Source organism: Cygnus olor, chromosome 18, assembly GCF_009769625.2.
Source record: "Cygnus olor isolate bCygOlo1 chromosome 18, bCygOlo1.pri.v2, whole genome shotgun sequence".
NCBI classification, from domain to species: Eukaryota; Metazoa; Chordata; class Aves; order Anseriformes; family Anatidae; genus Cygnus; species Cygnus olor.
In genome coordinates this window covers 1,383,610-1,409,805 of record NC_049186.1, presented here as the reverse complement: position 1 = coordinate 1,409,805, position 26,196 = coordinate 1,383,610, and the positions used below count along the sequence as shown (strand labels likewise).

At 43.9% G+C, this 26,196-nt stretch overlaps 1 protein-coding gene and 1 long non-coding RNA gene across 5 annotated transcripts in view; one reads left to right on the top strand and one right to left on the bottom strand.

The window, feature by feature from the left end:
• SHISA6 (shisa family member 6) overlaps nucleotides 1-26,196 on the top strand; it is a 251,390-nt gene that overhangs the window by 170,855 nt on the left and 54,339 nt on the right. The gene's annotated exons all lie outside the window — the stretch shown is intronic.
• LOC121057178 lies at nucleotides 4,903-10,854 on the bottom strand. 4 transcript variants are annotated; one of them, XR_005813683.1, is made up of 4 exons: nucleotides 10,624-10,854; nucleotides 9,208-9,511; nucleotides 8,849-9,039; nucleotides 7,702-8,736 (listed from the first exon to the last, which is right to left on the bottom strand). It is a non-coding gene; the product is annotated as an uncharacterized LOC121057178 (long non-coding RNA). The 4 variants fall into 4 exon arrangements; XR_005813680.1 differs by lacking the exons at nucleotides 7,702-8,736; nucleotides 8,849-9,039 and adding an exon at nucleotides 4,903-5,360; XR_005813681.1 differs by lacking the exon at nucleotides 8,849-9,039.

Below are 26,196 nucleotides of genomic sequence, written 5' to 3'. Positions count from 1 at the left end.
TCCCCGAATTCACAGACAGCCACAGCCCTTTTCCATTGCACCATCCAGATCCATGCAGAGAGTTCCTGGAGTTATTTTACTCCTCCTCAGACCCCCTAAGTTTTCTCTAAAACAGCTAGTTTTCCATTTCACTCATGACTGCCTTTCCCATAAGAGACACCCACTATCCCATGGGTACTGTGTCACAATCAAGAAGCTTAATATAAAGCCACACAAAGCAAACCTAGTTTGCCAATGCCCAAAAACTCTCATTGTCTTTCTGGGGCTCCCCATACCTAACCACTTTTCCTGAGAAGAAGGTCTGATATGGATTCCCACATCTGCACTCTACCATGCGGCTGTTTTATGGGCACTCTCCATCCCTTAACTCTTCCAGCATAGCCTATTAAGAATTCTGTCTGATTTGTACTTGCTGCTGGTGAATGTTTCTTGGAAGTATAGGGACCGAAACATGTTTTTACTTAAGGCCACCTGCTTCAACAGGCTGTGCACTCATATCGTGGTATTTCCTACATGACTCATGCCAAAGCAGCTGCCGATGTAAAACTGTAATTGTAGCCACTTAGAAATGATAAAGCTCCCTGCCTGCTATCACAGTATTCTGATAATTAATCTTTATTAGTAATTAGTGTTGAGGGGATTTCAGACCTGTGAAGTCAACTTTCACAGCCACTTTGATGGAGGAAGTGCTGAGTAGCCTGGTAGATGTACTACATGGCCCAAGAACCTCTGACTCAAATGCACCACTTTGCATGGTGGTCCTACAAAGACCAGATCACAATCTAGAGCCAGGTCTTCCTGCAGCCTATATTTTAGCAGGGCCTTTACTTGTTGTTTATCACAGCTTGTCCTGGTTTCAGTTAGGACAGAGTTAATTTTCCTCCTAGTAGCTGGCAGGGTGCTATGTTTTGGATTAGAATGAGAAGAGCGCTGATAACATGCTGATGTTTTAATTGTTGTAGAGCAGTGCTTACACCAAGCCAAGGACTTTTCAGCCTCTCTCTGTCCTGCTAGCGAGCAGGCTAGGGATGCAGCAGGAGCTGGGAGGGGACAGACCCAGGACAGCTGACCCAAACTGGCCAAAGGGGTATTCCATACCATCTGACGTCATGCTGAACAATATATAGGGGTGGCTAGCTGGGGTGGAGGGGGGGGCCGTCTGCTCGGGGATAGGCTGGGCATCGGTCAACGGGTGGTGAGCAATTGCATTGTGCATCACTTATTTCGTACACATTATTACTATTAATACTATTATTATTATTATTATTGTTGTTATTCTTTTCCCTGTCTTAATAAACTGTCTTTATCTCAACTCACAGACTTCACTTTCCCGTTTCTCTCCCCCATCCCGGAGAGGGAGGGGGGAGGGTGAGCGAACGGCTGTGTGGTGTTTGACTGCCAGCCGGGCTAAACCACAACACAGCTGGATGACTTTTTTCTACTTGGACTTATCATTCAACATGGACTTTTTGGGAAGACCTGGATATCAGCTTTGCTGGGGAAGTGAGTAAGTCTGGGGTTTAAACAGGCTGGGGAGTCACAGCTAAAACTGATCTGGATGTTTAAGGGCACTTACAGTTATAAGGTACAAGGAGATGCAAAATAATATTTACAACAGCATCTAAAAAAGCTATAGTCTAATGACAATAAAAATCAATGGATTAGTTGGAATATGTTTCACATTGTTGAGTCATTGCATGAGAAGAGAACAGTGCCTCTTGGATCAAGAGATTGGAATCAATGGCCTGAGTGCTATTCCTGCTAGGGTCTAGAATATTTCGTACCTTCTTCCTGTTCTCCAGCAAAATTGAATTTTATCAGTCTTTACACAGCAGCTTCAGCAGGAGGGCTGGTGGATCCAGGTGACCAAGTGGGCAGGGGAAATCAGCCCCTTGTTCTGAATTACCTGTTGCATGGAGTTGTTTACAAGCCTTAGGCATGGGTTTGACCCAGATCTAGTTATATGCATTTGTAGGCAGTAAATGGGCTACATGATGCTCATCTTCAGCACAGACTGAAGAGGGGATCAGCTCTCCTCTGGAATAATTGAGAAGTTACAAGCATTGAGCTGAGAGTGCACCAAGAATAAGATGAAATCCTGAATGGTGTCTTTCAGAAGGGCAACTTTAAGCACAGACATATTGTCCCTCCTGTGCCTAAATCTTTTGGAAAATCAGGACTTTAGGAACTGGACAATATTATGGCATTTAGTTTTCGGAGAAATGTGTCCTGCAAACAGAGCACCAGGCTAATGTCACTGCCACACCATGCACTAATTAGTCATTTCCATGTTTATGTGAGTTTGGATGTACTTATATTTAAGCTGAACTATTCATGCTGTTTTCTTATTTCCTTAATTGGAATATTTTTTATATAAACCTACTGTGACCAAAGGTGATCTTTATGTTAACTGCATAAGTTTTTACCCTTGCTCAAGGGCTAATAAAAACATCTGCAGGTTGTTTTGCTATTCTTATCAGTCAGGCTGCTAGGAGATATATCTGAGATGTGGAATATGGTACTTGTTTTTCTCATCAGTTTCTCCAGCACCACCCCCTATCCCATCAAATTTATTTCTGTTTTCTTAACTCTTTCCACTGCAACCTCAAGTCAAACTAAATACAGTATTTCAGATGGCTTCTCATGAAAATTATGGCCATGTAGAGAGTGTCAATAACAGATGATGGCTTTCTATGTGTTGCGGAAAATGATATTGGCCTCTTTTGATTCTCTTTCACACTAGAAACTTTATTGCGAACTTAATCAAATGTTTTGAAAAATACTGAAGTAGTGTAAATAGAGATTGACAGAAAAAATATCTTTGCATAAATAGAGCTGCAAAAATATGTCATTGAAGAGAGCAAGCTTAGATGGCTTGAATAGAACATTATCAAACCTCAGGAATAAGAAGCTGTTTCCCTCATGTTCTGGCAGAAACATCCTGGGAATACAGGCATGTATTTGGTTCAGCAAAATTTTCTGCTTTGTTGGTCCTGTGTGTGCCATTCAGCATTGGTACTTAATCTGCTTCCATCAGTGGCTAGTTGCCCTTCCAAGAGGAAGGAGAGACCCAAGGGTACTAAGAGGGGAGGTAAATGGTAGAGACCTTGAAGGATAGAGGTTCCCTCCTAAGAACTATCAAGTATTTGTGCAGTGTAGTTTGAAAAATTACAAAAAGTACTCATACCTGACTGAGATTAATTAGAACCCTAACTCTCATCAATTTGCCACGTAAGTAATGGTAGTGCAAATAACTGATCCACCTATTGTATGTCAGGTCCCTCCTCACTCCTGTTTTTGAGCACAACCATTTGACAAGGGTTGATTGGATTATATCAGTCATCCCAGCATACTTTCCCTCTCTCATACTACTTCTTATTCATCTGCTTTAACAAACTGTGATATATCTACAGAAATCATGGTGCTGTGTATGATATGCCCTGACAGCCAGCCAAGATAAAGGATATATGGGGGGATTTGCCACTGAGCACTAATTAATTGTTGTTACCTATCTGAAATAGGTGAATACCCCAGACAGTATCCCAGGACACCACATCTTTTCAGCCACTCCCTGAATAAGGATTACCTGAACATTTGACATAAGAAATAACAACGCTCTCAAATGACATTGCTGGAGAGGAAAAAAAGCTCAGGAAGTCCTATTATTCCCTTTGCTCAGAGACAGTGGTTTTCAAGTACCAAGGGAAACAAATGGGACAGAAAGACAACTTAGGGACACCATTCCAAAGTCAGGCTGGCTGTGGGTCCTCATGGTCCTGCCCTGTATCACTGGTGAAGGGCTCTTGTCTCACAGCAGCAATAGTTGAACATCACCTGCTGCTGATGATGTTTAGGTGTGACTGCTCACTATCTGATTTCTTTATTCTCCTCTTTGCTTGTGCCCTGCCCATTCCTCAGACCTCATCTGCCTGTTGTCTGCTATAGCTTAAGGTATTTAATTCTGTAGCGTGTTTGATCTCATCTACTGGCTTCTGGAATGAGTGGTGTGAAAATATTGCAAAAGTTGCATCATGGCTGTAGGTTACGACTCTAGATGCTCACTGCTCACTGGGAACTGGCAAGTATCCAGCACTGCTCGGGCTTGGGAGCAGCCTGGCACTGAATTCATGCAATTAGACTTAGCAAGAGGATCTTCTGTCTCCTGAGGCTGAGCTGTAGGTGTGTGCTTTTATATGCTGCAGCAGGTGGAGCCAATGACTCAGGACAGTTCTTACCCTGGTACTGTCTGGATTCATCACTTTGTAGGTGCTCATGGGAAATCTGTACTCTGTGCTGGAAGTGCTAAGCACACAGTACCTCTCTCTAGTTATACTGGCCAGTACCTGGCCAACAACCTTCTTGTTTTGCTGTAGGAGAGACCAATCATTTAGATTAGTATTGAGAAAGGTTTTAAAGAAAAATCTGGGGAAAAAAGAAATAATCAATAAAATTGTGAGAAAGTGATAGCCTGGAGATCCAATCCCAGAGCCATCAGTCTAGGCTTCAGTTAGACCAGATGTCAAGGATAATGGGAAGTAACAGATTCCCACTGAAACATTTGTGTATAATATAGTACTTATTCTTGTCCAGAAGTCAGAAGGTTTTAATTGGGTTGAGCTGTGTCTAACACCTTCTATTCAGTGACAGTCTTGCGAGTGAAAAGTCAAAGAGAAGGTAGTAGAGGAAAGACAGAAGACACTTGTAACAGCAGGAACAGCAAAATATTGATAGGCTTACAGTGCTTACCCCAATCTTAGTTTATGGTGTCCATCTTATGGCAGGTACTCATAAGCACCAACAAGAAATAAAAAGGCAGAGATAGTAATTGTTTCTGTGAGTCACCAAAGGATTCTGAGGAAGACGCAGGGCAGCCCAGCCAACCAATCCAAATTGAACCTAGGTAACTCAAGCTCTGCTGCAAATATACCAGTAAAATAAAGCCTTGCAGAAGAATGCAAACAATTAGCTGATGCACCAAGATTTCATTGGACACTTCAGAGCTGTACAAACTTTTGCAGAATCTAGGAAACCTAACTGTCTAGCACAGCACCACTGTCTATTTAAAAGGAAAGGAAAGAAGGGAGTATTTTGTAGAGAGTACTCAGAAAATACTTCTCTCTTCAGTGATCATCCCAGATGCTATAATTCTGGATGGACCCATGAGGAAACCAGTCTTGTGTTGGAAGACTTTATTTCAGGGTGTGTCTCTCGAGTCTGACAGCAGTGACTCCCTCAGGACTGTATCTCCAAATCCTTGTCTCCAGGATAACCAGTGATACGAGGGCTCCAAAAGTGTCTGTGAGAAAAAGGACATGAAAGTCCAGGAGGCTGAGTCTAGCCAGAGGTGCTGAGCAGGGAAACTAAGGGAGAAATAGGCATTTCTGTCTGCGTCATTGCAGCTTGTGTCAATTACACTGAGCATCTACCAGAAACAGATATTGTTTTGTTAATACTGCATATTACTGTTGCCAAAATGAAATTTTCTCTGAATTTCTGTTTTGTAAGATGTTAGTTCAGTCAGAAACCAAATTTCAAAAAACAACACTTCCTGTGAAGTGTAAATCCTGGGTGTGTGGCTGCTCTTCCTGAAGACTTACAGACCAGATCTTTGCACGTTTTGTTGTAATCAAGAATTTCTGGACCTCGGCTCTGTGTTTTGCTTTCTGTCTCATCTGTGCATCTGTTGGTCTCTGTCAAATTCAAATGCTATTCTTCCACTCATAAATGGAGCTGAGGCTTCTGCCTCAGATCTTAAGGAAATCATGATTACTTGGAATTTGTCGGGTACCAGTGTAGGAGTGGACCAACCAAGTTGTTGCAAAGTCCATATCGAGCTTGCTTACAAGTGGTTCTTCTGAAAGGTACAGTGTCACAGTACCTCTGGGAAGGAGGGATGGAGCTCAGCTAGGAGGGACAGATTCCTGTCTCTGGATGGAGATAAGAGGGCTCAGAGCCTCCCCACCACCCAGCCTGCAGCCCAGCAGCACCTTCCAGGGACAGTCAGTTGTCACCAAGTTCTTTCTCTCTCCAGGGATATAGAAAGGTCCCTGCTTGATGCCTTCTCTTACTCAGAACATATCTTGTGCACAGCAGGGAACAAATTCAAAGATTTTTTTTTTTAAACCTCCTGTTAGTTCTCCAGGCAGCTCTTCCACTGTCTTCTGCAGAGTAAAATGAATGTCTCAGTGTTGAAGTGCCTGCTTCAGGGGTGCTTTCTGACCTCAGCTGACTTGTATCTTCCAGTTTATAAAAAACGGGCTGAAAATTATGCCTGATCTAAAAGCAGATGTTTTCAGGCTGTTGAGCAAACATCTGCATTCTGCGTCTAGTCACAGGTGGGGTGAAAGGTGAAGTGACCCTTCAAGGGCACTAGAGTGTCCAGGGCTTGCTGAATCTGCACTAGGGATCTTCAGAAATATTGCACTTGTGCTAAACTAGTTGCATGGAGAAGGAGCTTGTGCCTCTTACTGGATACAATTCTCACCTTCATTTTGTATTGGGGCAGTAAAAATAGGAGTAGAGAGGAAAGAGCTAACCTGCAGGAGAAAGCACCCCAGGGGTGCTTCTCTGGGTCATGCAGTAGCAGATGTCTGTCAGAAGTCTGTCACTGCATAGCTGGAGCAGCCCAGGGAGAGAGAGAGGCAGCAGGATTTTTCCCCCACTAAACACACCAAACTGGTGTGAACACATCAACAGCCACCACACAGCAGAGCAACACGATGCAAAATATCCTCCAGTTCTGTTCCAGACCTGGCTTTGTTTTAGGCAGGTGAAACAAAATCTTCCCTGTGATGATACTGCGTGTGGTAAGCTTTGACATCTCCAGCTGCATGATTTCACCCAGTGGACTTGGTTTTCGGAGCCATGCATCAGAGGATTGAAGACTTGCTGCTCGAGGTCAGCTGGGCTGTGGTGTGCAGGAGGTCATTGCTGTCTGCTTTTGGTCCTGTAACACAGGACCAGGCAGACATTAGCTTTCACTCCACTGAGTGGAAAATGCTGCTTCATGGAGTTGTTGAAGTGGGAGCAGTGTCTGGGCAGCTTTATGTTCTGAATAAGAGAACATGAGATGCAGCGTTGAAGTATTGAAGTTTAAAGCATAGGGTAAACAAGTCTGTCTTATGATGTGGGAGCTCAGTCATTGCTCTTGAAACAGAAGTTTTGGGGAAAGCATTAATCCTGTCTCAGAAATGCTCTCTGCCTGGAGTCTTGGGGACTCATCCCAGCCATTCTCTCCTGAGAAATCGTTAGACGCAGGGGTTGAGGAGGCCTTAAGTCTTCTCAATGACAGTAAAGAGAGAACCCCTCTTCTTTCTCACATCATGCTTCCCCTGGCCTGGCCTGCTGCATTTCTACAAGAAGGATGTGATGACTGTATTGGCCTTATGTGGCAAGGGTTTGGTAGTGAGGGGCTGCAGGGGGGACCTCTGTCAGCAGAGCCCAGCAGCTGCCCCATGTCAGATCAGAGCCAGCTCCAGCTGGCTCCAAAAGGGACCTGCCACTGGCCAGAGCTGAGCCATGAGCCAAGCTGAGCGAAGTTCCACCCCCCTCGGCCTGTGGAGAGGCCCTTGGTGGAGCAGGCTGTCCCCCTGCAGCCCATGGGTCCCACACGGAGCAGATCTCCACGCTGCAGCCCGTGGAGGAGCCCCCGGTGGAGCAGGTGGATGTGGCGTGGAGGAGGCTGCGGCCCATGGAGAGCCCCCGCAGGAGCAGGCCCCGGGCCGGAGCTGCAGCCCGTGGAGAGGAGCCCACGCAGGAGCAGGGGATCTGGGAGGAGCTGCCGCCCACGGAGGACCCGTGTTGGAGCAGTTTGCTCCTGGGGCATGGATCCCGTGGTACAGAGCTGTGTTGGAGCAGTATTTGAAGAGAACAGGGCAGTTTGTTTGTAGTTTCTCACTGCTCTAGACTGTTAGTCATAGGCAATAAATTATATTAAGTTCCCTACCCTGAGTCTGTTTTGCCCATGACAATAACTGGTGGGTGAACTCCCTGTCCTTATCCCAAACCTTGAGCTCTTCTATTTTTATCCCCTCCTTCCTTACAGAAGCGGCAGGGGGAGTGAGAGCAGTTGTGGTGTAGTTTAGCTGCCTATCATAGTAAAACCACCCCAGTAATTCAGCTTAGTCACTTAGTGACACAAATTGTCCCTTTGATACTTGTCAGCAGGTGCCTCTCAGGAGCCCTCCTAAGACCTGCAGCTGATGATAAGCAGACTTCTAGATGTTCCTTGCAGCTTGGCAAGAAAGGTTCCAACGTAGTGAATTTTCCTTATTCATTCTAGATTCCAGCAGCCCGAGAATTGATCTGTAGGTGGGGGTTAATATCTTTTGGACAAATGTACTTTCTCCAGCTGTACTTGCTCAAAACAGCTAGCAAGTTTAATATGAAATCTTGCATGAGTTTCTGTATTACAAAGAAGATGTAGCTTCTGGTTACAGAATTGAAAGTACAGTTGTAAAAGACCAAATAATAAGAAAAAATGCAATTTTAGAGCCCTCCTCTATTCAAACTGCTTTTCCTACTCTCCCTGGGATTCTGCAAATGAAATCAGAGTGATAGGAGGCCTCTTCTCTGCCCAGTTATATTCATGGTTTATTTGCTGCTGTAGAATGCAAATGAAGTTTCAAAGTATGTTGGAAAAGCTGCCTCTCTTCTCTTTGAGGGAATCTGGCTGGGCTTCAGCTTGTTGTGAATTCTTGGTGTCTGAGACTGCAGATGAAGCATCCTTAAGCTTCTCTGAAATGAATTTCCTTTGATGTTTAAAAGGTTTTGAGAAACGTTGACTCCTTGTTTCTGTTCACCTTTTTTCCCTCAGGGAGGCAACTGGTTTGTAGCCGTATCTGCTTACCTTGTGAAATCCTCTGGATTCAGCACAGTGTACCAGCTATATATCATAAATATGCCAATGGGCTTTGTTTTTTACCGAGCCCACACGTTGCACATTTACCAAAGCAGATTCTGAATCCAAGGATGGATTGATCTGCCTGCCCCATACATCTGCTGTCAGCTGCCAGGACACAACCAGGACAGGCCTTTGGGCTGTAAAGAACTTGTTTAGATGATGCCATTGCACATGGGGATGCCATTACAGACACTTGTACAGAGATGCCATTGCAGGTGCAGATTCTATTCCAGATGCAAATAATCACAAATTTCACACATTTGTTGGAAAATTAATTGCTGAGATTGGTTTCTTAGGACTCTTACCTGTGCAGCTCCCTGAATGCTCTCCCCAGGATGTCTCCCAGGGCATGCAAGTGGGACTCCTTGCTGAGCCTCTGTACCAAACCCAACCAGCATTTCCAAAAAGACTAACATATATCTATATGATTGGAAAATTGCTCTAAATCTAGAGGATTTCTTGAGCTCTGCAGAACAATTGTGTAATGATGAAAGAGCTTTTAAACCCTCCAAAGTTGGTGTGCTTTTTTTTTTTTTTTTCTCTTTCTGTGGTTCTGTGGCCATAAAATGAAATGTTTTATTCACATCCATACTCCCATGGGTATGGTTTCTGTAATAAAAGATGCCACAAATGAAACTCTAACGCTAGGACTGGATTAGAGCATTTTGTCATTAAACTGCTTAGAATTGTTTTCAGTCTTTTCCTTTAACTTGGATAAATTAGTTCATCATTAGTTTCCCCAGTGAGATCTCCATTTTCTTTTCTTTGTATTTGATACCAAAGTTCTTCAAAGCAGCATTCCTAGTATGATACTGTATCAGGGAGGAGACATACTGTGTCCCCAAACAGGGTTGCCTCTCATTTCTGAACCAAAGTATGTCAGAACAATTTCAGAGAAAAAAGATGTTGCTTCTGTTATTTGGCATGCATATCTCATTTAATATCAATGTCAAATATATTTTTGTTTTAATATTTGTGATTTAAAATATTTCTGAGAACTCCATTACATTGAAATGTTTGCCTTACTCAGCAATAGAGAAGAGGCAAAATATGCTAACTGGCTTTCCAGCACTGCAACAAGCATCCAGTTGTGCTCTTGTGGTGGGAGGATTGGTCTAACCTTCAGTTTTCTTGCAAGTCACCTCTGAAACCTTGTCTGAAGACTGTGGCAGTAAGAATAGTCTCCTCCTCCTCCTCCCTCCCCCCCCCCCCCCCCAGTGTCACTCATGTCTATAACAACAGGCAACAGGGGCAACAAAGGTCAGCCAGAAGAATTGAGTCCAGGTCATTACTTGGTTACCTCTTCAAAAAACTGTCCTGGAGGCATATTGTTAAATGTTCTCTTCTCTAGGTGTTCTCCTGCAGTGGTGGTGCTCAGCCCGTCACCGATAATTATTGCTGCCTCCAATGCTCTCCTCTGCTCTTTCACCTTTTTCACTCTCTATTCAACAAAACAAATTACTCAGAGGCAGAGGTTCATCTAGACCAATTCAAAGTATTTACTTGAAGTGTCTCATTTAGAAGCATGTTGTATGTGAGGCGCATAGGCTCCCTCTTTAGTCAATGACGAGAAATTGGCACTTTCAGGAGAACGATGAATTGAGTCTGCAGATTTCCATCAATCTTGGCCCAAGCAAAAATCAAAAGGTACAAAGGGCCACTTAGTTTGGTCTACCAGGGCTACCACTGCCAGACACAACCAGAAATCTCTTTCCACATACCTGTATGTCTAGACTCAAGTCTCTGCTCCTCAGATTTATTCCTCTGTTAGCTTCACAGGAGCATTGCCACGAGCAGTGGAGTGGTCCAGGTGCCAGCCCAAGGTTCCAGGCTGGATTCTATTTTTCAGCTTACAGACGTTAGATAACCTTCAGCATCTGCCCCTGTGCAGATGGAGGTGGCAGTAGCACCAAAGGAGGATGAGGACTGATGTAAGTACATCAGAGGCTGTACCTGCTGATTCCACCTCTGAGGTCACAATGGGGGTACAATGGCATGGCTGTACATACTCACTGCACGGTGAGGACACAAGCTGGGTAAAATGTCACAGTTGAGCATCCAAGAGCAGAGGAGCTGGAGGAAGTCAGCTGGCATGCAGAAGCCTGTGTAAAAGGGGTGCTTTATCATTCAGCACCCTTCCCATGTCAGCCAACCCCAGTGACAGGTGAAGAAGATAGGTAAGAAAGATATTTTCAGTCAGAATTTACAGGACTACAGGGAGGAGTAGCTGGATTGTTTTACACGCTATTAAACTATCATTTCCCAAGGTAATTCAGCAAATTGCTGAGTGGAGAAATCCTGATGCCTTCTTGAAAGCTTGAAACTGCCCAAAGGCCTAATGAGATTGTTTGGCTTAGATGGGAAACATGCTCCTTGTGATCATGATGTAAAGGGGATCCGTGTCTGCCCAGCACCAAGCGGGCTGGGAGCACCCTGAGCGCTGGAGCAGCTGGTCTGTGTAGCTGATGCAGGACAGTCGGCACTGGTCTGATGGTTGGCAGCAGCACACAATCTGGGATGAAGGTGACCTTCACACTCAGCCTGTTAAATGTAGTTGGTCTTACGGGGGATAGTCACTCTGTGGAGGAGCACTCATATTTTTATGACAGCCGGTGCTTTCAGATGTATCCTGCCCTCAAAATTAACTCTTTATTTTTGGATTTACTGACTTGTACCTGTGCAATTCCTTTGTCCTCATTTATGTGACAGTAAGTCATGCCTTTCTTCCCATCCTTAGCTTCTGTGTAACTTTGATAAAGAATGCCTCTGTTTTGGTCATGTGAAAGCAATCATCCCATCAAGTAGGTAGGAAGTCCCATGGGTGACCCAGGCTTGGACATATCTGGTCTGAGGGTATCTAATGCTCGGGAGAGGTGTCCTACTAGCACCCCACAGGGAATCCTTAGAAACAGAGTAGGCAAGTGGGGCTGAAACACAGAGGAAAGAGACAAGAAAGTGTATAATCATCCCATCGACGTTGCATCTGGTTAGAAATGGGCACCTATCCTTGGCCAAATTTGTGCTTTTGGTCCTCAGCCATGAACCCTCTCCTCAGAGAGATGCTGAGAATGTTCCTGTGGGCTCAGTGGCTTCAGCACAAGTGAGGTCTGAGCTGTCTGTTAACTGTGATGTGCAATGGGACAGCGGGGGTGGAAACCAAGCAGCCTTCAGGATTATCACTGTGTGAACAGTGGTCCTCCACTATATGGCTTTATATCCAGTGGGGAAAGAATATTTGAACGTGCTGGAGAATTTGGACCTTTGTCTCCATGAGGAAAACAGTTCATTGGTCATTTGTTCAGCTAAATACACAACAGGCTGTTAGGCATCTGGATGCAGCTTTAATGGAGCAACTGTGTGAGCTGGGAAGATATGGCCCACAGCAGAAGCCAAATGTTGCATTGATTGCAGACATAAATAATAAAAGTCCTTGGAAGATTTATAACGATACTAACAGAAAATTTTACCTGGTGGTATAATTTTCAATCAGTAGCCAAAACTGTGTGCTGTAGCCCAGTTTCCAGTTATGCTTTTAGCATATATTTATTAATGTTAATTAGCGCAAGTTGTTCAAATGTATCTGCTAAAAGGCAATATCAGCATATCTTACACTGATGTATTTCCCAAGGAGGATTCAATGCAGTACCTGAGAATAGTCATGCTGGTTCAGTAATGAGATCTTTATTATTCTAATAATTATCATGGACATGAATAATATTTTACACTTAGAAAGAAAAGTTATTCTTAAAGGATTCCCGTAGACTCCAATCCTCTTCATTTCCACAGTGCATCCTAAAAAGTCCAGTAGCTCGGTCCATGGAGGCTGCATGCCACATGACATCCTTAGAGCTAGTGGACCTCAGGACATTTTGCAGCTGACCAGTGCCCCTTAAAAGGCCTATGTAGGGAAAGGACTTTTTATTGTCATTCTGGCAGGTTTTTTTTCCAAGAATGTAGGGACTACTGGGAATCATCATAAAATTGTTTATCTGCTTCATGTTCTCCTTGCAGTTTGAGTAAATTTGTGGTGTCTTCGCATGTTTGGCACTCTATAATATATGACATATTAGGATATGATAAGTACTTGTAGTGAGTAATCTGAGTTTTTTTTTCAAAGGAACCATCTTCCTCATCTTACCAAAATTTTCTGTTCCTCCCTTAAGCCCCTTTTTGCGGAGAGGAGGGCAGGGAGGGTACAGTGTGTGCACATAGTTACACAGCATGAGGACCAGAAAGCAAAAATGTTTGGGAGTGAGAGGGTGGTTCTGCATTTAATCTGTGGCTGAACCATGCACCCACTGTGATACCAGGAAAGGTGTCAAAGACCAGAATGAGTAATTATATTCCTCTGCCAGGTTTTGTTGAGGCCACCCCTGGATCACAGTGTGCAGCTTTGGGCTCCCAAGTTCAGGAAGGAGGCAGAAGAACTCAGAAATTTCCAGCAGACAGTAGGACAGTCCGGGGCCTGGTGTACCTGGACCTCAAATAGATGCGGAGGGTGCTGGACTTGTTTTCCTGGGAGGGTTATGCAGCCAGAGAGGTCTCTTAGAAAGGCAACAGCTTCTCCATCCTTGGAGGTGTTCAATACTTGGCTAGACAAATCCACAACCCACTCAATCTTCACTGGGGTTGTGAAGAGTTTTTACTGTGATGTCAGTAACAATGAGATGGCTTGGTCCGAGTTGGAACTGTGTTTTGAAGACCTTCCCTCGATTGCATACAGCCTGTCACAAGGATGTCTTTGTTAACGGGATCAGCAATAACAGAGCAAGCACTGATCGCCACATTGGAAGCGGCACCGCTTGCTTTCTTAGGCAGTTCTGGTACTGTGCCTTGGGCAAATCACCCTTGTTCCTGTGCATATTCTCCAGCATTTTGTCAAGTCCTGTTTTAAATAATTGGTTTTCCACCACCCTTCATAAATATCATATTAAGCAGTCTTAGAGCTTTTCTTAGAAATCTTTTCCTGATGTACAATCTCCATTTTCCAATATCAGTCTCACCTTTTAACTTCAGGCTGTCCCTCATCAGACTACACTAAACAATTTTGCTCCTCAACCAGCTATTTAATCACTGTTTGGCCAAGCCATGCATAATTTAGTTCCTTTAATCTTTCCTATTTAGCTTGTCATTCAGTCATTATGTGGCTGTTTTGAATGCCCTCTGCTATTTCTATGACCTTGTGCTGCCAATATACCCAGATCTGTTGCTGCACAGGACTTTTGCTTTCTGTATTGTCTACAGAACTGTAGGGTGATGCTTTCATGTGGCCTGTATGCAGATTTGTGTCAAATTTGCCATTCCCTTCTACTCCAAGATTTGCTTACCCATAATCACAGCACATTTTCCCTTCCTAACACGTATTTGGAACCCGGGATAATAACCGGGATAATAACCCTTCAAAGTTCTTGAAATATTTTCCCAAGCACATTTACTTTCTCAGGCTGCCCTTACTTCTTTGAGTGAGCAACAGCCATTCATTCAGTTATAGACATAGACATGTAGTTTATAAAAATCTTTGCCTTCTTATTGAACCTTTTGCATAAAGTTGAAATCAGTATAGACCTACCCCTTCTGGCTATTCTTATATCTTCTGATACATGGGAAGAGAAATATCTAACAGAAAAAGTTAAGTTGTGATCTAATCCATCTTGGCTGAATTTCCCTGATTAAGATGGAGAAGAATATGAAAATTAAGAAAGGCTTGTTGAACCTTTCAGGGAGTTTCAGACCCTTAAAACACAGACTTTGACAAGTATGCTGAAGCAGACTTCCGTGAGGATATCTGGAAAACTACCCTGCCACACTGGGCTTACACTTGGGAGAATTCTGAAAATAAGGATATGAAGACTTCCTTTAAACATTCATTACAGAAACTCTGCAAAGTTATTGCTCCTGCAGCAAGACTGTCCACTTGAAGAGCACAGGAGGGGGCTGAGTGCTGCTTGGAAAGTGACAGGAACCTAATGTCTGTGCCATGGAACATGACTTTGTCTTACACTGGTTCGTGCAATCAGGATGTCAGGAATGCAACTGTATGTAGAACATGAAGAATGAGAAGGGCATGTTAACATGTGAGCCAAGAGGAATAAACTCTTGCAGACAGGGCTTAAGATTGTATCCCCAGCCAGAAAGAATGGCTCCTCGTGTTTCAACCTTCTCATGCTTTGCTGCATTGTGCTGCTTTTGCTCCCAAGGACCGACCCCTGAACTCCAAGACTGATCCCCGGTCACCAGGGTACCTCCTATCCTTCTGCCTGTCTTGCTTTGTGGAAGCATCCACACACTTCCCCAACAAACATCAGCCGCTGTGATGGCTCCAAAGCCTGGTAAAGATGTCAGACAGCCCATTCAGCAAGGCCCCAGCTCCACCCCATGCTGAAAGGACTGAAACAGCTCCACAGTAAATGCAAACATCTAATGGAAAGTAATTACCATCTGCTGCTTTCCAAAGCAACACATCCGAATTACCAATTGGGAAATAATTACAGCCCACAACCCTCCATCACAAGGGCCTCAGCTTCCTTCTTGAATCTGCATAACTTCCCAATTCTTCTCTAACTGCAGCCCTGCTACAGGTGCTGACACATCTCTCACCTTCCTGTGGTTGCTGAAATGCACCAAACATCAGGAAAATATTTGTTGAAAGTAAATAGCGAGACCTATCCTGGGAGGGCTTCTCTTGTACCAGCCAGAGGCATTTCACCAGCATTTCATGCTACTTACCCCTTGAGCAAGGATTTGAAGCTGTGAGGGAGGGCAGGGAATTGCGAGCCCAGCTTCTATTCATTGTTTTCAGGAATTTTAGCACCTATTTCAAAATCTAAAGCAAAGAAAGGAAGCTAGTTATTTGCAGTAGGGCCCTCTAGGGCATGAGTTCTGCCACACAGATCACAGCACCAGATCCTCTGCAAAAAGACCTATGCACATCTGCCCACGGGATATTCCAGCCTGAAAGCCCTGCATTTAATTTATGTGAATATACATTAAAAATGAGCTCCTTTGCTTTGCATTTGCCTTCCCCTTCTTTCAGGCTGGCAGCAAATGGTGCACACAGTGCTCCCTCCCTACCAGTGCTGCTATGTGCACTGGGGCATTCAGCTCCGCAGAATCGCAGCCATCCACAACATCTCTTGAGGGGTGTTCAGCTCATCCCACAGCAGCCCAACAGAGCTGATTTCATTGTGTTGGAGCTTCCCTAATAGCTGGATGTATATCAAAAGGGAGGTGGAGAGGAGCAGCTTCTGATCTGTGTGCTGATAATAGAATGATTAGTGAGGCCTTACTTAGATTTTTGCTCTGTTCCCTGGCTAAGGACTTCATTAGCCCACAGTTAAGGGTGTAAATATCTGGCAGTTGCTTGTATCCTGAGGCTTTTAACCCTCGTGAGAGCACTGTGTTTTTCTTGCATGTGTCCCTGTGTTAACAAGCCCAAATTGCCAGGGAGGCTGGAAAAGTCTTTCAGAGAGAATAGCTGCAGAAGAGACGACTTTTGCACTGCAGATTTCTTTCCCACTTGACAAGCAAGTTACACTGTTCAATGTCCAGTCTTTAAAAGGTTTCTTTCTGGATGCATAGTTTGGACAGAATTATCCTCAGTAAAACCATGAGCAATGGAAAAGTATCTTTATCTGCTGACTGAAGAGAGAAGACCTAAGTCATTTTCTGTATGGTGGAGAAGTGGACTTCAGCTAAATTGCCAAACTCCAACCAGTTTCCCAGAATGAGGCTAATCCAGTCAGATGAAGTTCTCAGAAGCCAGAACTGCCATTTATGCCTTTTGCTAAAAGTTGGACTTTTTTTTTTTTTTTTCCATGGCCTCCAGTGTGTGGTAAAGCTCAGGTTGAGCCATCTTTTGCATTCTCACATCCTTGTATGTGTTGCTTTCAATTTATAGACCCTGGACAGTAGTAATGATTTGAAGTAATATTAGTGTTCAGAAGAATGATAGAAACTGGGAAGAAGGATCAGGCAAACAATACTCTTGAGTGGTAACTCTCAAAGGCCAAATACAAACTGAGCTGGAGGAAGTCAAAGACTGAAAACAGAGACAGGATGATAAAGTTTACATAGAAATCTGAGCAAATGATGGCAGGTGGTAGAAATGACTGCAAAAAAGCCAAATTTTGCAGACATGAGGTGATCAGGAGAACTTGGAGGCCACGTAGCAGAGGAAGAGGCCAGATGCTGGAATAGAAACATCTCTGAAAAAAAAGGAATAGATTTGGTGCAGAAATGAATATGCAAAAGAAATCAGCACAAATGCAGATTAGGTATCTGTGGAGAGGGAAGAAGCACCCCAGCCTGTAAAACTAAAAGAGGACAGTAGAAGTAACAAGAGTTAGAGTCCAAGAAAAACAGAGTACAGAGTACATGGAAAATGAAACAGAAAAGCAGAAATGAAAATGTTCTCGGAAGGCAAAGGAAGAGGATTGGAAACACACAAAGAACAATAGAAAGGTCTGTGTGGTTGGGGAGTCCTTATTAAGGACTTCCAGTGGGACTTTCACCAGAAGAAATCAGGATGGAAGGCATATCATGTAGATATGGCATTGGAAAGTATTGGTGAGCGTAAGAAAGTTACCACTGATTACATTTCTTATTGAGACAAATGCTGCTGCTGCATTTTTGAATAACTTTCTGTGGGATTTATAGGATCTCCTGAGACATAGCAGGGAAGCAATGACAAAATAATAAGTAAAAGATAGCTTCAATATTGGTGCTAAAAGAAAGGCTTTGGGGTGTTCATTCTCTGGAAGGAAATCAGATGAAAATACTCCTGACAGATGGGCTCCACCTGAGGAGAAAGCTGGTCTGACTGAGGAAAAATGAGGGGAGAAAGCTGGGAGATGCTCATGCATTCCCGATAACTAGTAATGACGGATAGTAATGCAGGAGAAGGAAAGTCAGGTAATGAAAGCAGAAATCTCAACAAATAAAGTGTGGAGGTAAAATTATTAATATTTAATATTTGAGAGGTCTAGGTAAGAATTTTTCTTAACAAAAAGAACATTCCTTTCAACTAAAAAATAGCATTATGTGGTTGTTTCCATTCCCCCATTTCGGAGCTAAGATGTACTGGATATGCCTCTCCTACAGGCTCCACCAAGAGCCGGCATCTCAGTGTTGTCACATTATCCAGCTGTTTGATTCCTTCTTAGAGCTGTGGCAGTTAACAAGGTACTTAAGGAGTTCTTGGCCTGGTTAAAATGATTGTCTGGAGTCCATCCTTCCCAAGGATGGATACCTGACTTTGTTAGCATTGGAATGATTGATTTTCCTCGCTTCTTTTTTTCTGAAACAGTATAGAAATCAGGTCTCTGCAATCACTAAGCAGGGAACAGGGGAGCGGAGGGGGGGGGTGATGTCTGAATGTTCTCTCATGTATGAATGGATTCGAATATTAGCATGGGAACAGCAGCAGCAACTACAACAGTGAGAAAGAAACATAGCTACTGTGAAGATGTGAAATTGGACTTGGTAGAGTTAACCAACATGTAGAACTAGCTTTTTGGACTGGTTCTTGGGTATGTAGGTGTGGAGAACTGTACAAGTTAGCTAGTAATATGATGGATGAGAAAGAAAAGCAAGGAGATCACACTGATGAAAGTTTGTCATTGTCATTCCTAATATGGGATGGAATGGTAGAAGAAATCATATCACAGAAGTGTTTATAATGAGCTGAAAGCTTGCAGGATCAGGCGTGGATAGGGTAAACATTAATGGAGTGTTAGTGGAGGAATTTTGTCAACATGGGTGACTTTAATTTTATAGATAATAATTTACAGAACCAGAAAAACTCACAGTTGCAAACGTCTGGTGCCTTAAACATGATAATTATCATGTTTCTTTACCAAATAATCACTCTGTAAGCAAGAAGCAATACTTACACAGAGGGATTGCAAGACATTACAAATGGCTGTTGGAATAAAATAACTTTGGGTGGAATGATCATAAAAGGTTTCAACTGAAATTAAATAATAGTAAAAAGGATGGAATTGGGGGTAAAGCTCTTCAGTTTAAAAGGGAAAGTTCTCATAAACTCAGGGAAGTGTTGAGCAAGACCTGAAGAGTTTGAGGACCTCAGTTCAGAAACAGCAGGTTTCAAATTCCAGGTGTAAAACAATTAGAAGACTGTACCCAAGCAAAGTTTGCAGGGAAGGCGGCTCCACAATTAACTGAATTTTAAAATGGCAGATTAGGAGTAAGCAGAACCTGGAAGGGAGGAGAACAACTCATTCTGCAAGCAATGCAAAGAGGGAAGCATGATTGCTCACAGATGTTTTCTGTTTCCTGTTGCCCATCTACCGAAAAAAGATCACAAAACAACCAAAACTCCAACGTCAAAATTTTAAACACAGTCTCCCATGCCACTTATCCCCACTGGGCAAGACTCTGCACAAGTTGTGAATAGCCTGAAAGTACACACATGCTCTTTCACAGGCAGAGCATGGCAAAACAGCATGCATGGACTGACGAGAAGGCAGCTGCCAAACAGAATATATAACAGCAGAAAGATGCTTATTTTTCCCTAGGTGGAGACGCTCATTTGAATATCTATCATCTACTCAGCTGCCAATTTTTTGCAAACCTTTTAGGGTCTTAATGATCATAGGTGATTCTACTGTCCTTTCAGGTGGGGCTGAAATTTGGTCTTGGGTATGAACTTGGGAAACCATACTAAATATATATATATATATATATTTATCAGCAAAATAGTACATCTTAGTGGTCAAGAAGCATAGTGATGAAGACAGAACAGTCAAGTGTCAAAGTGAGTTATGTCCTAAACCAGAGAAAAAAGCGCTTTGGTTGTATAAATGAAATGAGGATAAAGAAAGAAAAAGTGAGGCAACTGTGAAATGAAGGGGAGGCCAAATTAAAGGCAGACTCAGTATGTCTCCAAAAGAAAAGGAGGACCTGGGTACCATTTTATATTATGTGGTTGTTTACAAGGATATCAGAAGCAGGATGGACAGAAAGAACACAAGGATAGAGATAGAGCAAATGTAACCAAGCAGAGGTAGTACTCCAGGAGCTGAGGCACACCTCCAAGGGGTACCAGAGTGTTCATCACAGGTTCTGAAACAAACATCAGCACAGAAGACTGAGGGATTGTTAATCTTCCACATCAGGCCAGCTACTACATGTTTGGAGAATGGGAGTTTGTTATTGGATCTCCTACTCATCCCCAGATCTTAGGTGAATCTCCCTGGACTTTTTCCTTAAAGGAAGCTTTCCCGAGTATCCTTGCTGGGGACAAAACAGAAGCCATCTGCCATGGACGTGAGGTCTCAATACAAAAGGGCAAACAACCTGATCTGGAGCCTGAATGATGAACTCAGCTTAATGCAAGCTTTAAAACAGATTTGGAAGGCAGAAGTAATTAAAGGCATGGATATAAGTGGGAAATGGGCTAGAACGAAGCATAGCTTTATCCAAAGGAGATTGTGGCAGGCTAATCCGATATCTTTCTCTGATAAGGTAATGGAGTTTTCAGACAAAGGAAACATGTTAGATACCATCTTTGTGGACTCTAAGAAGGCATTTGATATGGTGTCACATGAGGAACTGATTAGTGATGCTAGAGAAAATAGGGATTACAGAAGAATTATAAGGGAAGGGAGGAACTGCATAGACAAGACAGCAAGAGGTTGTGTTGAAAGGGAGAAGTCAGGAAAGATGTTACAAGAGCTCCTCAAGGGATTGTCTTTAAGTACAATCCTATTTAATATTTTCATTGAAGATCTCAGTACAAATACGTTAGGTGCAAATTACACATCTGGGGAGCATTGTCAATACAGCCACAATTCGGACAATGGGAAGAGGCAGACAATCCTGAAGACAAGAGAAATCAAAATGGGAAGAAACATTTAGAAAAAAAAAAAAAAAAAAAGGAATGTACATGGTTGTGGATATGTTTAGGATTAGAATAAGGTGTTACTGGTCACCAAAGCAGTGAGAATTTGGAAGAGTATTTCCATAGGAAGTGTAAGTGGGAAAGTCACTGTTGTAGTGGATCTTTCCAACCTAATGAAAGCCTACACTGCTTGTAGCCATAACAGAGGCGTCTCGGTGACCAGGAGTCTTTAGCCCATCATAACTTCTACCTCTCACTTACAGAGAGGCAAGCTGATTTCCAGGAAGGCAAAACATAGTTTTGCTGAAGATGTATCAGAAACGAATGGATTCTTCACTTAGCTAACTGCCAACCTTTGTGTCAGACTCCTTTTTTGCCCTGTTTCACAGGTGTGTTAGATTTGGGGCGAGAGTTACAGTGTTATTGGCAATTACCTGAGGTGCCTCATTTCTGTAATCCCTTAAAACACAGGAGAGCATTTGCCCTCTGCAGGGCAAATTAAGCTTACTCTTACTCCTTCCCATTCCTTCTTTCCCTTTTCTCCATGGGGGGAAAAAAAAAATCTTTTTCGGAAGTATTTAATCCTAAACATCTCTTGAAACCTGTATGAGTGGGTGTCCTGTGTCCTTATCTCTCCCATTACAGGCCATTTACTGGACAGATTACATCTCCCATAGCATACTGTGGCTGATGCAGTGCCTTTTGCTCTGCTCCTGACAATGGGAAGATAATTCCGATGTATGTAAAAACTTCAGAATGGAAAAAAGTTGCCATCTGGAATTGTGCATGTGATGGAAATCCAGGTTTCTCTCACATTTAACATGTTTAGGATTTTCATTCTGCCCTATGTATGTGAGAATCACTTCAGCAGTGGGTCCTGGACATGTTGCTCTGCTGTCTAGTCTGGGTGTGAATCCAGTCTCATCCTGACTATATCTCGCAAACTCAATTGGGCACATATCTCCCTCTTCGTACTCTGTTTTCTCTACAGAAAACACACAGGCCATGATGTGGAAAGATATCTACAGTAAACCCCAGCAGCCCCTGGAGTGAGTTCTGCAGGGCCCCTTGGCAGGTTCAATAGTCATCTGGAACAACAAACCAACAGGGAGAGTGGGCGAAGCCAGTTCCCATTCCTCTGAGTTCATAAGCCACTAAGTGCAGGTTGCCCTGTATGTAGGAAGCATTTGACCACTGTAGATATCTCTATCTAAGTCAATCTCACCAGGATCTCTTCAGAGTCCTGAAAGAAATAGGCATTCCTATGGTACAATTCATCTCACATCTGAACACAGGGCTTCCTGTTCCTCCTCCTGCCTGCAAAGGGAGCCTGAGTGGATCAGCTCAGAGGGACACATCTGCATCAGAGGTGTCAGAAAGCACAGTTTTGGAAGTCTGGGTTCATTTCACCCAACTTTCAAGTGTCGTGATGCTGAAAGAGCCTCTCATTGGAAAAAGGTCAGTTCCCTTATCCCTCATTACACATCATCTTTTCATATCCATTTAACATCAGCCGCTTGAAAAGCTATTATTCCAGCATGTTCAGTGGTGAAATGGATGAAGTGTTTTTCTCCCCCCATGCTGTGACCTCTGTGATGGTTGTGAATAAAACTAATGACAATAAATTATAGAGGTGTTGCTGGATATTGCCAGAGGAGTGATAAAATGTGATGACAGTTAATAGAGCATGTTTAAGAGACACAAGGCAACTGTTGTCTACCCAGAGACACCCAAATGCATTCGTAAATAGAGAGAAGTGACATTCCAGTGTTCAGGCCTATATTACTCAAAAGCTCCCAGTGGCTTTTAGCTCTAACCTCTCTGGTGCTCCACCCTGTAGGGCATCTGCTGCACCACATCTGGATGCGGAGCTGCAAATAACACCCTAATTCATCTGCAGCTCTCCATACCGTGTCAAGCGTGTGCAACACATACTAGTGCAGGATACAGGTGTCTTGATCTGTATTGTTCTGATGGGTTGTAATTAATTGTCTTTATCAAAAATAAGTGTGCCTTGACCCAGTGGACAACCTGGCAGGCTAAGCCCTCAGCCAACCTGAAGAAGGTTATATTCATCCATGCTTAGTTCTGCAGTAGACCCATTTGTAAGCTGATATCCCTTCCACAAGTCTGGCTACTGGGTGGCTCAGTTCATCATTCTGTGGGCTTCTTTCCTTCTAAGAAGTTAGATCACTAGCAGTCACCCACAGCGGAAGTGCTGGCACAAGTGGCCACTCCAGGTCATTACAAAGGTCCCTCAAGCCCATTACCCACCAGCTGACAGCTGAAGCTAAGGAAAGTTGGGAACAAGGCACACCCAGGATGGCATGGTTCACTGAGATGCCCAACTCTTCCAGCCACAACAACCATGGGGAGCTTTCTGCTCGCCTTCACACCGCGCCAGCTCAGCCAGGCCCTACACATCATCTGTCTCCAGTCTGTCACGTTCTCTGCACAGGTTCCTGTCTTGTCCAAGTCCCGAGAGCTCTGGCTGTTGCTCTGACCTCTTTCCAATAAGGCTGAAGCCCCTTCCTGTCACTGAAACTGTCCCACAAGCCTGTGGTTTCCTCTGTGAGAAAACCTGTGAACACCTGTTACCCTGTCCTCATCCCACAAAGCAATGACAGCCTCCCTGCCTGACCAGGGCAATGCCATCTCTCACCTTGGTTTACTCCCTGGTCCTCTAATGCAAGGTAACTCGTTAATATCCTGCCTTTATAATCACTGCACCTGCAATGCACCTTTCAAGCTGAAACCCCACCAAATAATGCCATAGCTAACCCGAGGCTAAACACACCACAGCAAACACCAGCCTCCTCACTCCCTCCACAGCCTCCCCTCTGCAATCCTATGGGATCCCTTGTTCATAGTCCCTGTGCTTCTGCTCCTCCAGTGTCCTGTCCCCTCTGTGAGATGGGGATGTGTCTGCTGCTTCATTGGTGTGTCTGTAATCACTTTACAGCCACAGTAAGAAGCTTTTCTGTTGTTTTTTGTTTGTTTGTTTGTTTTGTTTTGTGTGTTGATTTTTTTTTTTGGTCTCAAGGTCCAAGGATGCTGGAGACTAATGTAGACACTAACCTGGGCAGCTCAGCTTTCCTGTTGGCCCAGGGCTCTCTAGCAAGTCCTCTGTGTTGAAGAATACCTGTGCTTCCTCTTACCATCCTGGCAGCACTAAGGAGCAATACATAAGCTCTCTCTTTGCTATAAGACTGTTCAGTGGTGCAGCCAGCACCTGGTCTGGGATGTGGAGTGTTTCTGCAGGAACCAGGCAGTCATTGTGGCTAACTTGAGTAATAAATGATCTCTGTCCAAGATTTGCCACTGCAAAGGCCCCTGCATGAGCTTAGATGATGCTGTTCTACAGCTGCAAAATTGCAACAGACCTTTTCCACAGTAAAAAGCAGAACTACGTACTCAGACATGCTGCAGTCTACCAAATGAGTAGTGGTACGGTCTAAACCTAGTGCAATTATAGTGCTCATGTGCCAGGCTGCAGAGGTGGCAAACGAGGAGCGATGAGGAAGGTGAGACCAGACAAAGGCTCCACTTCCCCCTTACCAGAGGCTCATGCCAGCCACTTCTTCCCAACTCTTCAAACTCCTATCAGAAACACGATCAGCCATCTCCATGAAGATCCCGGAGCCCAGGCACCTTGCCTGACTTTCAGATGGCTGAAGTTATGGGACATGCATCCTGAACCATGTAAATATCCAGATTCTTAAGACTTACAAACAACTGGGAAAAGGCAAAGGCAGTTCTTCCTTGCACATCTTTGCCCAAACACTTTCTGAAAAGTCAGGCTTTCTATGAAATAAATTAATGTCAGGCCATTCTTAAAAGCACTGATGGTAGACATCAATGTATAAGGTTTCTGCCTGCCACAAAGGGCCTGGGACTTCCATACCACATAGCTCTCCATGCTTTTAGCAGTGCATGTGACTGCTATTAAGGAAACAGCGCTTATCCCTAGACATTTTGGTCTGGGTGAGTGCAGTCAGTCAGAGGGCAGATTCTTTACGAGGAGCCATTGCAGGGCCTGATCTGGAGAGGGGAAACCTGTGTTGTGTGATAGGAGAATGTGTGTCAGCTGAGAAGGTGGGTGGAAGAGTTGCAGCTCCATAAAACTGCCTAGTAAAACTCTGTCCAGTGTAAGAACTTTCAAATACATTCTTCCAAGTCTTCTGGGGTAGTCTGGGAATATAAAGGCAATGAGGCAGTGGCTAAAGCTACACTGAAAACAGCTACTTAGGAAAGAATGAGCATCAGTCAGATAAAGAAAAAATTATCTCAATAGATAATGCTCAACCAAAGGGCTGCACTTGTAGCTCAGAACCTAAATAGAAGGCCTCTGCATCCTACCTGTGCAGCCATGAGGTGTCCCACAGAAACAGTTTCAGGATGACCGGTACCTTGCCTCTACATCTCTGTCATAGAATCACAGAATCACAGAATCACAGAATCATTGGAGTTGGAAAAGAACTCCAAGATCATCTGGTCCAACCATCACCCTACTACCAATATCACCCTCTAAACCATGTCCCTAAGCACCAGGTCCAGCCTTTCCTTGAACACCCCCAGGGACGATGACTCCACCACCTCCCTGGGCAACCTGTTCCAATGCCTGACTGCTCTTTCTGAGAAGAAATGTCTCCTAGTTTCCAACCTAAATCTCCCCTGTCGCAACTTGAGGCCATTCCCTCATTCTGTCCCAGAAGTCTAAACACCTCTGAGCTCCTCCAGTCTCTGGGATTGCTGCCCATGTGCAAGGGCTCTTGTAGGCAAACGTGGAGAAGCAGAGCCTCTGATTGTACCACAGGAGCCCCAGGTTAGCCCAGATGTAGGCTATGGTGGTTGAGGGTGTTGGTAGGTGAACTGCTTTGTGCAGCACAAATGTCAAACCAAATGTGCTCCTGCCTTAATAACCTGTCTGCTGGAAGAAGACCCTTGTGTGCCTCTGTAAATCAGCTCAGTACTGAGGAGTACTGAGACACAGATGGTCTCCTTGGCACTGAATTCAGATGACTCTTTTTCTGATGGCTAACAGTGACATGAACTTCCATATCTCGTCGCCACATATTGTGGTCTTGCTGGGTCTGTCTGGTATGAGATATTTCCCCAGTGACAGGGATGCTGTGAGTATGCTTCAGTCACAAGCATCAAGTTTTGGTAGAAGAATCATGAGAAGACAACATGTTTGGATGCTCTTGGCAAAAAGTGAGAAATAGATGTTTTTTATGGACTTCTGTCTTTTTGCTTTTCTGCAAGAAACTCAGCACTGCCATTGTCTGAGAGTGAAGCAGACTCCTGCTGACAGATTGTTGCTCCGGTTCGGTTTGTCAGAGCATGAACAAACCCTGTCTGTGGAGACGAGCTGATCATGGGCTGTGTTTTTAGAGGCTGCTGGGAGATTTGGGTAGCTCTGAGTGTGCTCAGC